The 13,113-nt window shown below is 39.4% G+C and overlaps 1 protein-coding gene and 2 long non-coding RNA genes across 3 annotated transcripts in view; 1 reads left to right on the top strand and 2 right to left on the bottom strand.

Moving 5' to 3' along the window:
• The window catches only part of LOC145432702 (heat shock cognate 71 kDa protein), a 205,649-nt gene that overhangs the window by 41,855 nt on the left and 150,681 nt on the right, over positions 1–13,113 (bottom strand). The window lies entirely within an intron of this gene.
• Positions 2,521–3,993, top strand: LOC145432652 (uncharacterized). The gene is made up of 2 exons (XR_013912918.1): positions 2,521–3,216; positions 3,295–3,993. It is a non-coding gene; the product is annotated as an uncharacterized LOC145432652 (long non-coding RNA).
• Positions 3,914–5,624, bottom strand: LOC145432644 (uncharacterized). Its single transcript, XR_013912916.1, has 2 exons — positions 4,982–5,624; positions 3,914–4,185 (listed from the first exon to the last, which is right to left on the bottom strand). It is a non-coding gene; the product is annotated as an uncharacterized LOC145432644 (long non-coding RNA).

The raw sequence follows: 13,113 nt of genomic DNA, 5'->3' as shown, positions 1-13,113 counted from the left end.
TATCAATTCTCTATATTGGCTGGTAACTATATACTGAGGCTTTGCCGTTATACTTGCGTAGTTCAGCATTTCTTCGTATATGTAAGCGATACAGCGCCGTCTACGTTTATATTTACCTTCATATTCGTTCATCGGTTCAAAATCAATGACCAGATAATCTGTATTCCAGACAGCTAGCAAAATGCAATGGCGTAGGCATTCGAAAATGCAACTTGACTTGAAATGTGACTTGACTCGTGACTTGACTTGACTTGACTCGACTTGACTCGAGTCACCTCCAAAAATCTAGTGACTTGACTTGACTCGAGTCACCTTCGAAAATCGATTGACTTGACTTGACTCGAGTCAAAATGTGCAATGACTCGAAATGACTCGTGACTCGAAGGTAGTGACTTGATCCCAACACTGCTAAGAGGTGAGTGCTGATGTTGTAAAGAAGATTCGCTCGACAGCGGAATTCTGACCTCGCGCATCTCCTGATAGCATAAGCGTAGAAGCTATCTATATATTCTTCAAGAATATCTTGGCAGTAACCGTCGTACGGGGCAATTCAGATTGATGGCGAATTTACTAAAAAAAAAGCCCTTTTCCGAGGTGGTATAGGTCAGTAGTATGTGGTTCCCATTTTTTTTGCTTGTGGTACACTATAAATCGGAAAACATGGCGCTCGACAATGGAGACTGACCTAGCGCAACGCGGGCTGTCGCTTGAAGACGCCCACGACCGCCTACGTTGGAGACGCTTAATACGAGCCTAAAACTGATTATCTTGATGTTTTTTTTGTTTCCTGTTTTCTTTTGCCCTTTTCATTTTACTCTAATTGAAAAGTCGATATATATATACACTATAAAATTATAAAACGTTACAAAAAATGTGCTTTTTGAGAAAAAAATACGTGGTAATGCGATGGCTATGCTGATTTGTACGATCATAAATGCGACTGAAACGAAGCTGCATTGGATTGTTGACGACACACCCGTATTTTGTCGTCAATTTCAAGCAGTCTCTCTCGAGCACAGCTTTTAATATCATTCAAAACAAAGAAGCTATCTTCACATGGAGATACAAATGGCAATGCAACTCGGATCGCTTTTGTGCCTATCATGATATAGGTCAGGATTTGAAATAAGACCACCAATTTTGTGGAAACACCGTTTTAAAAAACAGGATGTTTGATAACTGTTCTTCAATGAGATTGCATGTTTCATTGCTTCCAAATTGACTGAATACCCATCTAAATTTGTGAACAACAAATCGTGAGACGAAATGTTGCAATGCAAGTTGAAGTTCAGGCAGTGTGCTCAGGTTTTGCGGGGTAATTTGATGTTGGGAAGATGCTTCACAAGGAGCGTATTATTGCGATAGGTATATGGCCGTCCGTTAGTCTGCGATAGTATACGGCATGTCCGTGGTCTACAGATATCAGCTTACGCAGTTTATACTTAACTGGCACTTCCGCAGTAGCTGACACGAACGTCCTGTGTTCTGTGTAGTTCTTGACTGGCAGTTCAAATATACGACAATATTGCCTTTTCCAGATATATTGTACAGGTGGATAGTAATTCGGATAGTTTAAGCAGTAAGTACAGCGTACATGAGTCTCGTATCTAATCTGAGTCAATTACGATGTTCGCTCGGCCGGGCCTATTATTGTAGGCCCCGCGCTAGGTAATATACCAGCGATAAGTCACGTGATATAGCATTATACCATAACAGATAGGAGAGAGATGGAGCCAGAGCTCCTACATTATATAACGTGACAATTAACCTATATAGCCTACTCATCGGCAATGTAAAGATTGGTTCCATTGTAATTTGCTTATTTATCAGATATGAAGCGGTTAGATTGCCTTTTCCGCATGTGCAGAAAAATTGACGTGGCATCCGTGAATATTACAATAGTGTATTACATTTTCGCAATGTGTATGGAATGCCAATCTGCAAGGTCCGACAAAAAGGCGTACTGGGAAATACATATTATACCCCTAATTGATGCTGCTGCCCTACGCGTCATCAAAAACTACGAAATTGGCCGCGAGCAAATTGGAGTTTGAGACCCCTGATCTAAACGATGATACTCTTGATGCTCATATGCTTTGCGTCAATTCAATATCACAAGGACTAAATGTTATTTGTGTAACTTGTATGTGTATTTTACTACTTTTCTAATCCCGGGGAATCCCAGGATTGAGGAGCGAAAATCCAGGGAAATCCTGATCCCGGGATTTCAAATTTGATCCCGAAGTCCCAACCCTAGTCCGAACGACATTGCAGGTAAAATATATATGTATCGCATGTAGCTTGGTTGTAAAATCTGCATAGTGTTCAGATGACATTATCGCGGGTAAGTATATAAGGACAAAATAATGAAAAAACAATTGTTCAACATGTTAAAGCGCCCTTATTTAGGTAAAGGTAATTAGAAGTAGCCAACGCGAATATGTCAAAGACCTATAGTATGAAAAATGTGATGACGTTAATGTTAAAAAGGTGGGAAATAACCTCCGTGTTTATGTAAATTCCAGCAGAACGCTGAGTTTTCAGTAACGCTAAAATGTGATTAAAATCAAATCACCATAATGAGAGATTGTAGCAAAAGCGAGGTTGTACCATAGCCCATATAAAGGCTATGGTTGTACGAATACTTGATAAGATGAATTAACATTATGTAAAATAAAGTGGCTTATAAAATCCACATTCCCAGTGCTGCTGGCATATTTTAATAATGAATAGTTCATACCCGAAATCTAAATTCTCGGTTAAAAAGAGTTGATTTTGCCGCGGAATTATCATATAGAATCGCGGTGGAATGCTATGCTATAGTCGACCGGAAAGTCGCTCACGAATCTATCGTGTATCGAATTCACATTCGTGGTATAGTTATAAAAGGTAAAAAATTAGCGCTTAAATACGCGCAAAAGTTAAAGGTCAACTGCATCTTATAAACAACTTCGCCTCATCATGTTCAGAATTTTTTTTCATACCGAAATTGCCGACTTTCCGTATTTCAAACTAATCGGAAATTGCCGTAATTTGGACTGAAAGTCCCAATATTGGTATGTTTACAGAAAAAGCGAAATGTTCATTGTGACGTCATGTAGTTGACATCTCTTCTGGCCGCTGCGGATGTATGCTATAGGGCTGTTGCTTTTTCAGTAGCAGGGCGATTATATTAGTTAGTTATCGCGGAGGTTTCGCTTGTAATGGATTCACCAAGTGAGTGCGATTACTCAGATGACGAATGTAAGTATGCATTTTGCCCTTGCTTACGAAAGTAATGTTTAAACTGAACAGTGAACACGTATCAAGTGTTGATGAGCTCAATCCCGTATCAGTGGAACTCCTTACTGCTCCGAAAACGAGTGGTCGTCTGAGTATGATTATTGATGAATAACCTAAGGAGGTTAGTAATATATAGTATGATCAGCCTAGCTTGTTCAGCTGAAGCCGCTTGTCTATACCCAATGAAATACACCGGTATGTGTAATTTGGTGGAGTACCCTACCTCTTTTCAGTTATTAATCTTGGTATTATCAATTACAGGATAGAGGATGGAGGTTATTGCCAACTTATGCAAACTATTAGTGGGAGAGCAACTAACGAATTATTAGTGCATCACAGCATTACCAGGATTTCAATCAGTAGCTCAATCAGAGAGATATCTCACTATAGATATCATCAGGAATATTGTCATATAATTATACCATCTAGTTCGATGCATGAGCGAATGAGTCTCATTCACATGAAACGTTGAGTCGGGTGCCAAGTAATTACCCGTCAGTTACACAACAATTATGCTTTTCAGGAAGCTGAGAAATACTGTGTACGAAGTTTTGTTTGCTGGCCATTGGGATTCTGCAACACAAACGAACGAGAAATCCTGTCTGTACATCCGATCAAAATTCACATCTAGTATTTTCAAAGGATTTCAATTTTGCAATGCTTCGCGAAGGAATAATTGTATTGAAAATAATAAATGCAACAACCAATCCATCAACAGTACTACTGTGTCAGGGAGAGAAATGTAGTTTTGTGTCCAACAATAGCTTCTTTTGTCCAGCAATGGCTTCAACTAATTTTCACGATGCCGCTAGTTGAATGTGGAAGCCATCGCAATTGACTTGGTCGACTCCGCCGTATCTGGTCTTGCTTGAATACATGCGTCGACTTCTTCATTGCAGGAATCTAAAGCAGGTGTAAAAACATTGCAGATTTTTATAATAAAGTCGAATCAAAGGCAGTGTACCAAATGCTGTTCCGAAGTATCATAAAAATGAAGGATTTCCAACTGCATCCTACCCAACTTTTGGACTGCTATGGTGATAGTGATACGTTTTAATCTTTTACTGAGCTGTCGATATCTTGAGAGATTTAGTCACTGATATCTGACAGTCTTCATTCAGTAACTTAAGTAACTAATATGATTATATGACTACACATGTACACAAACAGAAGTTTATTTTCAAAAGTAATAGCAACTCTTCCAATAAAATGAGCTCTGCGACATAACCATTATAGATCATGAAGTCAGCAGGTTACAGACTCCTGTTAACTAATGCCTTTATACATCTTCTTTCTTGATTGATTTTTAAGTGGCTTTATTTCAGACTACGTACACTTCTACTCAAAGTTTTTCAAGGCATACTTATTTCAGTTATTTGCCTATATACAGTCCATCCTCAAGATTACCGGACCACGACTGATCTATCGATCTCGCTTCCCATGACATGCCGCCCTAGTTCTTCCATAGACTACTCCTTGTTGCTTAGACATCTTCCTGACTTTTCATTGTATCGCATTTTTTGTGGTGTATTGAACTGATAAAATTGCTTATAAACCAATGATGATGATGATGATGATTGCACATGCACATGAGTGTAAACAATAACTACTTTGATGACTACCGTACCACAGTCAATGCTACTATAAACGGTTAGTTACACTCTTACAATACCAGCTAACACAGTACATTTTCACTAACCGATTTTGGACACTTTGCATAGCTTTAGAAGTGCGATCCTCTGCCATTACCACAATTTCACTGGTGCGTGAAAATAAAGTATGAACGGCACTGCTGCAGTACGTCGGCACTAAGTGTGAGAGTTTCCGTGGTCAGCAGTCAACTTTATTGCACGTTTCGTATCTCGGATACGTCATTGAAAATGTCTCTGCCTCTGGTTGTCTATTAAGTCCGCACTTTTGGTCGCGGCGTCCGGTCACCTGACGGTATACGGATGGATTTTGGCAGCGATGTAAAGACATTGTAGGCACGGCATATTGCGTATTGGAGCAACCATACGCGACATAACATCTGACTCTATGAATCACCTCCTTCACAGCCTTCATGATCTCACTCAATGACTCAAATCCACAGCAAATCTATGCAACGAATCCCACCTAACAGCCAACAGGAATAACAAGAATTTTTGTTGTGTCAACTACTTGACGTCATTTCACGGCTGGATGATTTCGGGTCCGTTTTTCGGAATCTCGATTTGTAATTTAAATTACTTGAAAACTATCACGCATTTTTCCTTTTCATTATTTTTTTATTATTCCTAACCACATAATCTACGAAATAAGCAAAAGTCTTTTCCGACATGCAGTTGACCTTTAATGTCTCATGACTTACATATGAAGTCATACCACGAATGAATAGGTGAAAGGTATAATCGTCAAAATAAATGTATGGATTAGGTTTAAAAAAATATATTCTGAAATTAAAATACCGGAATGGGTAGGTTATATTACACGGAGATGCCATGAATATAAAAACCGAAAATATCGATTGGCAACTAACTATACGGTGGTGAGAAGTAAATTGCGCGGTGATATGAATGTAAGAAGAATCGCAATAATTCATAATCGCAATCGAGATCTAATCTTTCAATAATTAGACAACTGTAAGCAAATGGTGTGTCACACCGCACGAATAAGGTATTCGCGTGAAAGTATGAGGTTGTGTTCGGAAATAGTAAATAGTCCGTTCCCGAATGGATCGGTAGTCATATCCTTTACGGATGGTGTGAACGAGAGGTTCACATTCGCTTTCTGTGTGTGAACCTCGGAAAATTAGAGGTTCACGTTCACAAACGAACATTTGTAGGTTCTGCACTGTGAACCTTTTTCATATATTACAATTATCGCTTGAATATATAACATCTTTGGTTGAAATTTATCGCATTTCAACTGCGGACCCCTCTATGCATGCCGCTGGCAGCATACAAATCAACACTAAACGAGCATCCACCTTGACAATTTCAAAAATTTACTTGCATTGTTACAAAAGTTTGCTCGAATTCCGTTTGTGAATATTTTGTGACTCTCTGCTGTGAGCTTGACCAGCAATCACACAACATCAACAGCGAAATACACTACATGTAGGGGGTAGGTAGTCACCGAATGATCCTTATTCAACCAATCAATGAAATTGATATCGTGACCTGATGTAAAAAATCTAGCAGGCGTACGGGGTCAATCTTGATTTGATATGTTTATTGTATCATAAAAACCGCATCCAAGCGATTGGAGTGTTGGCTGCTGGCGTATATAACTTGTTAAATGATTAATATCGGTGGCAAGCACATAAATCCGTTATACACTTTGCTCAATATCAACGTAGCAATACTCAGTCCCCGAATACATTGTCCGGTCTGGCCTATAGACCGTTAGGGAGTAAGCTTATGTTCCCTTGTAAGCCCTCGCCGAATTTGTTGGCAAAGTGACGGAAGATATTGATTTAATGGGATTATTATATCATTTGATTTCCCAAGTTGAAACATTTGGCGACGCTTAAAACGTCAATATGTACTCCAGCATTGGGGCATTATATGACCCAAGTCGTCGCTAGGAATCGTGTACACTGTACATTAATATAGGCTATCACTTCACTGAAATGTTGGGTCGGAATTAGCAATATGACGTCACGTGACGTCATGAGGTTCACGTTCGCGTTCACACAGAACCTTTCAAAAACGTTCGCGTTCACACGAGCCTGAATCTTTTAGAGGTTCACACCATCCCTTCGCTTTAACCCGCGAAGGGAGTGGAGCGATTATATCAGGCGGACGAGAATGTAATTCCCGACGCAGAATGTATGTGCTATTTTTGTAATAAGCAAAGCGCCATTTTTCAAAGTTTATTTTTGAAGGAATGATGAAAATGCTGAAAAGTTCGTGATTCATCCATCTAAATTAATCGAAGTGAAAAACGCGAATTTTTGATATTGAAGAAAAAAAAACTTAAAACCAAACAAACATTTCATGGCATTATTTTTTAGGATGAACTGCTGAATCTGTCAAGACGAACAGCGAGGAAAATATGAACTGCAAAATTTCTCCGCTAAAATGATTGCTAAAAATTGGTTTCTCATATCACGTAAACCCCCAAATAATGCATATATCGTCGAAGATCTCCATCAAATTTTCACCAAACGTTGCGACCAAGGCGCCGCAAGTTGCAATTTCCTAAAGGTTGGCCCGTTAGTTAGGGTGACCATATTTTGGGATTGTGAAAAGAGGACGCTTCTTCAAAATTTTCAGACTTATAAAACGGAGTAAAATCCGGAAAAATTGGTAAATTCTTTTCGACTTTGTAGTTGGTTGACTAAAAAAAAGGTGATCATTCCGACTCGACTTCTGAAATAGCCACTTATATGAAATAACCTGCCGGACCGTTACTTGAGTGCTGATTTCGTATTTCGGTCCAATTTTCTCCTATATTAAACCAAAGATTTCAAAAAAGTCGAAAAATTCTCGAAAAAGAGGACATCCGGGCGTCCTCCAAGGACACTTTCAATTACGGACGCATGGAACCCTACCGTTATGTTGGTCAGTTTCTCCAATCAGCAGACCCCCCCCCCCCCCCATGTTTTCTGTCGGCTAGTGACATTGTATCATTTTGACATTTTGATGACATGTTGATCGTTCATTGAAATCAGACTGCGGACATGAGATCGCGGATTGCAAAACGACTTGTACGAGTTGAACATTATGATTTTTATGTTGCATGAGACATTGTTAAACTGCTGCATATATTGTTTCTTCGTTGTCTGGTGTACTCAGAGGTGGTCAAAGTAATCAAGAAAGCTACTCAAGTAGAAGTAGAAGTAGCGACGAAAAATTCTACTCAACTACGATTAGAAGTACTTCTTTCGTAAGCAACCTAAAACTACTTGAAGTAGAAGTAGAATTGACTGACTTTAAATCTACTCAAGTAAGTAAGTAGTTGTGAAAACGGTCGTAATTCGTTCGCATGGACTGTCAAAAGCTGCAAGTTGAGGTACGAGGAATAGAGCTTGATTCATATTGATGTATCCCAGGACTGCGGGAGGCGTCAATGTTTGACAGAATAAGCTGTCGTCCATAAGACGGGATCTAAATGATAGTATTGATTTTGAATGCGATACTAATTCTTTGTTTACTCGAACACCCCGCTTTAGATAATATGGCATGGCACCCTCCCCCATATTATAAGGCCGCAAGTTCAGTCGATGAGCAAATACGGAGAATTTGTGTCGGATACGGCTTTAAAACATTGTAAAATTAGTAGGCTACACGTTAATTAAATATATGGCAGATAGTGAAATTGCCATATAGTGTGTAGCTTTATTTTCAGAAAATATAACCCATGACCATGACCACATGCACTTGCTTTTATACTTCAACATCTATGTTTTCCAGACAAAAAAACTGAAACTATGATTAGAACTCAACTGATAATACTCGTCATTGAAAGACAAATACAAATTATACTTCTAAATAGCGGAAAATATATTTCATGTCTTTTGTCCAGAAAGTTTCAACGGTGTTCTGCTAAAATAGGTCTAACGTTAAAAAAGGCAATGCCCACTTTTCCAGATTAGGACTCGTAATGGGCTGCTAGGTATAATAGGTTATTGCAAGATTTAGAAACGATAGTTTCAAACGGTATGGGGGGCCATACTTACAGTGATGAAATATTTGATATAGGCAACTGCGGTGTGAACGGAACCACGGACACCCGGTATCCTAATTATATTCAGCGATACTTCCGTTAAAGCATATTTGACAGACCTTAAGGGGGTAAGGTACTGCTAGACACACAAAATTTTCAAATTGCGATATTTCCTGAACAGTCAGTCCTAGATTCTCAAAAATAGGTATGTGAACTATTTATACTCAACTTTATACACTGTAAAAATTTCAGCATTTTACAAAAATTCCTTGGGCCCGAATTGGGGGGGAGATTGGTGAATCGGACGGTTAGCACGGGGAAACGCCTGTCTCTTCGATGGATGCCGAGATATCCTAAAAAATGCTTCATAAAGTGTCCTAAGGCCTCTAAGCACCTGCTGAAACGCTTGAAACTTCCGATTTTTCGAAAAATTTTACGAAATATGTGTTTGGTACTGGTACGGTGCCGAATTTTCGATTTTTTTTCATAAAATTCAGATCATAAGTAGCAAAGTAAGTAAACTAAAACTCTTATAGAAGAAACAATAGTTTCAGCAGGTAGAACAGCCCTACTGCTTGTACTGAGCCAAGTTTGATCAGAATTGAAGGTCTTCTGATATCAAAATTCGCTTTCCCCGTGACACCATATTAACAAAAACTAGAAATAGGAGAAAATCAACTTTGAAAATTGAAAAATATTTTATTGAAAAAGTAGAGCAGGTATTTGAAATCTGTTGCTTTTAAATGGTACAGGCATGCTTTATTCAGTACATAGCCAAATTTGAAGACAATTGAATGTGCCTAAATGCAAAATCAGTCATAAAAAGTATGAGTGATTTGATGATTTTTTACTCAAAACTGCTATCCCAGATTCGAAAAATTTACAGACCTTGAATTGGACATCAGTTAGATGTTGTAAAGATGAAACAACATATCAAGAATACTGCGATATTGTCAAAATACCGATTGCAGGTAGTGTGAGTGGAGATACTTCACCCATATTTCACGCGTGATCTTTCAAACATAGAATTTTTAGCATCAATTTCATCATGGCACTCCAATACTAATTAGAGTTGCATAACCCTTAGCATTCTGCATTTGCAAGGTCATGCAATTTGAAAAAAGCTCAATACTTGCAAGGTCCTTGAAGTCGGGTTTGACCATTTGATACATTTTGGATGTCAGCGGATACTTGCGGATTGGATCGGTAGCATCTTCAAGTTTTACCTTCAAATAAAAGCACCTCCTTTCATCACAATTGCCGTGCATCGGTTCTTCTGGAGTTGAGCTGTTGGGCATCAGTATTGCCCACACTTCCTCGATGCTTCCTGTGCATCTGGTGCACCATTTACGATGGCATTATCATAATACTGGCTCCATTTTAGTGTTGATCTGGTGATGACAATGCTTTTTGTCTTCCTGTTCAACATCATCTCTTTTGATGAGGTGAACCGACGAAAAATTTCTTTCTTGCAGCACGACACTCCGATGCTAATCTCTGTGGCAAAGCCTTGCTGGATATTTTGCCAATAGCCCCTGCCTGTTGAACCACAGTCCGGGCAAGTCACAATACATTGAATAACTGCATCATGCATGACTTGCTAGGAAAAAGGTTTCCTCTGAATTCCATCTACCACCATCAGACTTCAACGCAGATAAAAGTTCCAAACTTTTCTTGAATGACTTTATCATAATATTTTCTCCTACTCTGGTCAAATGCCTGTGTTGTTGTTTTCTTTGTCCCGCCCATTGTAAAATCACAACTAACTATCAGTTTTCCCACAAAATAATTCAAAAATCGGCCACCGACAACAGGATAGCTAATCAGTAATCACAGTGTCTTGTGACTGTGCTTTACAACTGCTTTGGCTGCCAAAGAATGTTTTGCCGATCAAGATAGCATAATGGTTAAGCGCCCGGCTTCTTGATCGGTAGGTCGTGGGTTCGATTCCCGGCCGGGTCAGACCAAAGACCTGAGTAGTAACACTGGTATCCATGGCTTCCCTGCTTGGCGCTCATGCATTACTGGGATAGCATGGAGGGGTGGTGCATGACTTAGAAAGCTGTAAAGGCTATATCTGCACTTCCTTGTCCAGTGGCATATGCACATCATGCACTCATGGTATGCATATGCGCAGATCGTCTGTATGTGTATCATGAGTCGGTGTATATGCCGCAAAAACATCAAGGACAAAAATAAACTACGTCCTTTCCTTTCCTTCCTTTTCCTGATATTCATGCTTGAGTGATTACAGATATGGCTCTTTTTAATAACTGTTCAAAGTATAAGGATGTGGTCTTTAGTGACAATTTTGAGCTGGTTAAAAATATGGGGGGGGGGGGTGTGGATATGGAATTTTTACGAAAATGAGAGATTTTAAATGGAATTTTAACCTACTTATAGCTTGAAATCATGCAAGATGATTACATTTTTGGAAAGAGCTAGTCTCATACTTTGTAATTCTGCAATAAAAAAATTATGAAAAATTTTGATGATCTGGGAGTACCTTACCCCCTTAAGTACTGTGCGCGAAGCGCAACGAAAATTTTGGGTAGCCTATTACATGACTTTTATGAAAATTAAATGTTGTAACTATACGTGAAAACAGCTCCGAAATTCCTTAGGCTATCTCTCTTATTGGGGGATTAAACTACTTCTACTTGACAAACTGAAGATAGCGAAAAGTAAGTAAGTGGATCACAAAATATTATGAAGTAAAAGTAGAAGTAGCGAAAATCATATCTACTTGAGTAAGTACCAGAAGTAGGGGAAAACTACTTGAGTACTTCGAAAAAGTAGAAGTACACCGGTCTCCCAGCATAAGTGAGAATGACTCATATTGAAAGTGTAGCTCGTGTACGTTTGAGGTAATGTTTTGATACTTGGGTGTGCTTGAGTTTTGAATTTCACCAATACGTGACGTTGTTGTTTGATGGACGATTTGGGATCGGAGACTTGAGCTGCCGAAAACAGCGAATCAGAAAATAAACTGGGCATCGTAAGCGCAGTATATGATTTCTGTAGTGGGTCCAGTTGGAATTCTTGCAGTCCATTATATTAAACGTAATTTGGTTAGGTAAGAATCCCAATGTTGTTGTTTGATGGACGATTTTGGACCTGGGCGCCGGCGTCGGCACGTCACAGCGCTGTTGGTCTCCCACTCTTGCAAATATTGACGCTCTTGTTTGTTTCCTTCTCTCACTCTCCGCTCTGCACCGAGCAAGGGAACGAGCAAAGTCTTTGTTGCAGACTCGCACTTTGCACGGCGATTCGAGCCTGAGGCGACAACCTGTGTCCGGGCAGGCCCTGTGGATATAAAGCTGTATCAGCTGTATCAGCAGTATCAGCTGTATCAGCTGTATCACCCTGTGGATATCAAGCTGTATCAGCTGTATCAGCCTGTGGATATAAAGCTGTATCAGCTGTATCACCCTGTGGATATAAAGCTGTATCAGCTGTATCACCCTGTGGATATAAAGCTGTATCAGCTGTATCACTCTACCTGTATGGAATCGGTGTCTTGTGTTCAAAAAATTCTCGATTTTTTTATTATTATTATTTTAATTACTTTAACTTTGAGAATCATCGCTGCTCCCATGTTATATAAGACAAACCGTACCGAGATTCACCCAGGTATCACTCTGCAATAAGTATCACGTCTATACTATGTCTGAGATGCGCGAAATAGTCTAGTAGGCTATCACTCAAGTATCAACCATGTCACTCAGGTATGAACTGTATCACTCAATTATCAGCTTTATCATCCAGGTTTCTCTCTGCATAAAAAGTAACACGCCAAGACTACGTCTGGGATGCAAAATAGTCAGGTATCGGAACACAAGGGTATCGTCCCCTACAGTGATTATGCAAGCACGCAATGTCAGACGTAAACTAGATCATCATCATCATTGGTTTATTAGCATTATCAGGACGCATTATAGCCAGGGCCGTAACAGCACTTCGTCAGGCTCCGCAAAAAACCTTGAGTCTTGGGCTCCTATAGGGTGATAAACCGTCCCCCATCACGTTGTTCGCTTTTGCCATGAAATTATTGTTGTACTGTTTAGTGAGCCAGCGTGAAGCGCGAAAATTTTCGATAATTCATGCTACAGCTGATATATGAGTGATACAGCTGCGATACAACTGATACAGCTCTGTGATACAGCTGATACAGCTTTA

The sequence above is a fragment of the Botryllus schlosseri genome, chromosome 2 (assembly GCF_051294905.1).
Source record: "Botryllus schlosseri isolate E-star chromosome 2, Bs_hap1, whole genome shotgun sequence".
Taxonomy (NCBI): Eukaryota; Metazoa; Chordata; class Ascidiacea; order Stolidobranchia; family Styelidae; genus Botryllus; species Botryllus schlosseri.
Note: the sequence above shows the minus strand (reverse complement) of the source record. Positions and strands in the feature narration are given on the sequence as shown.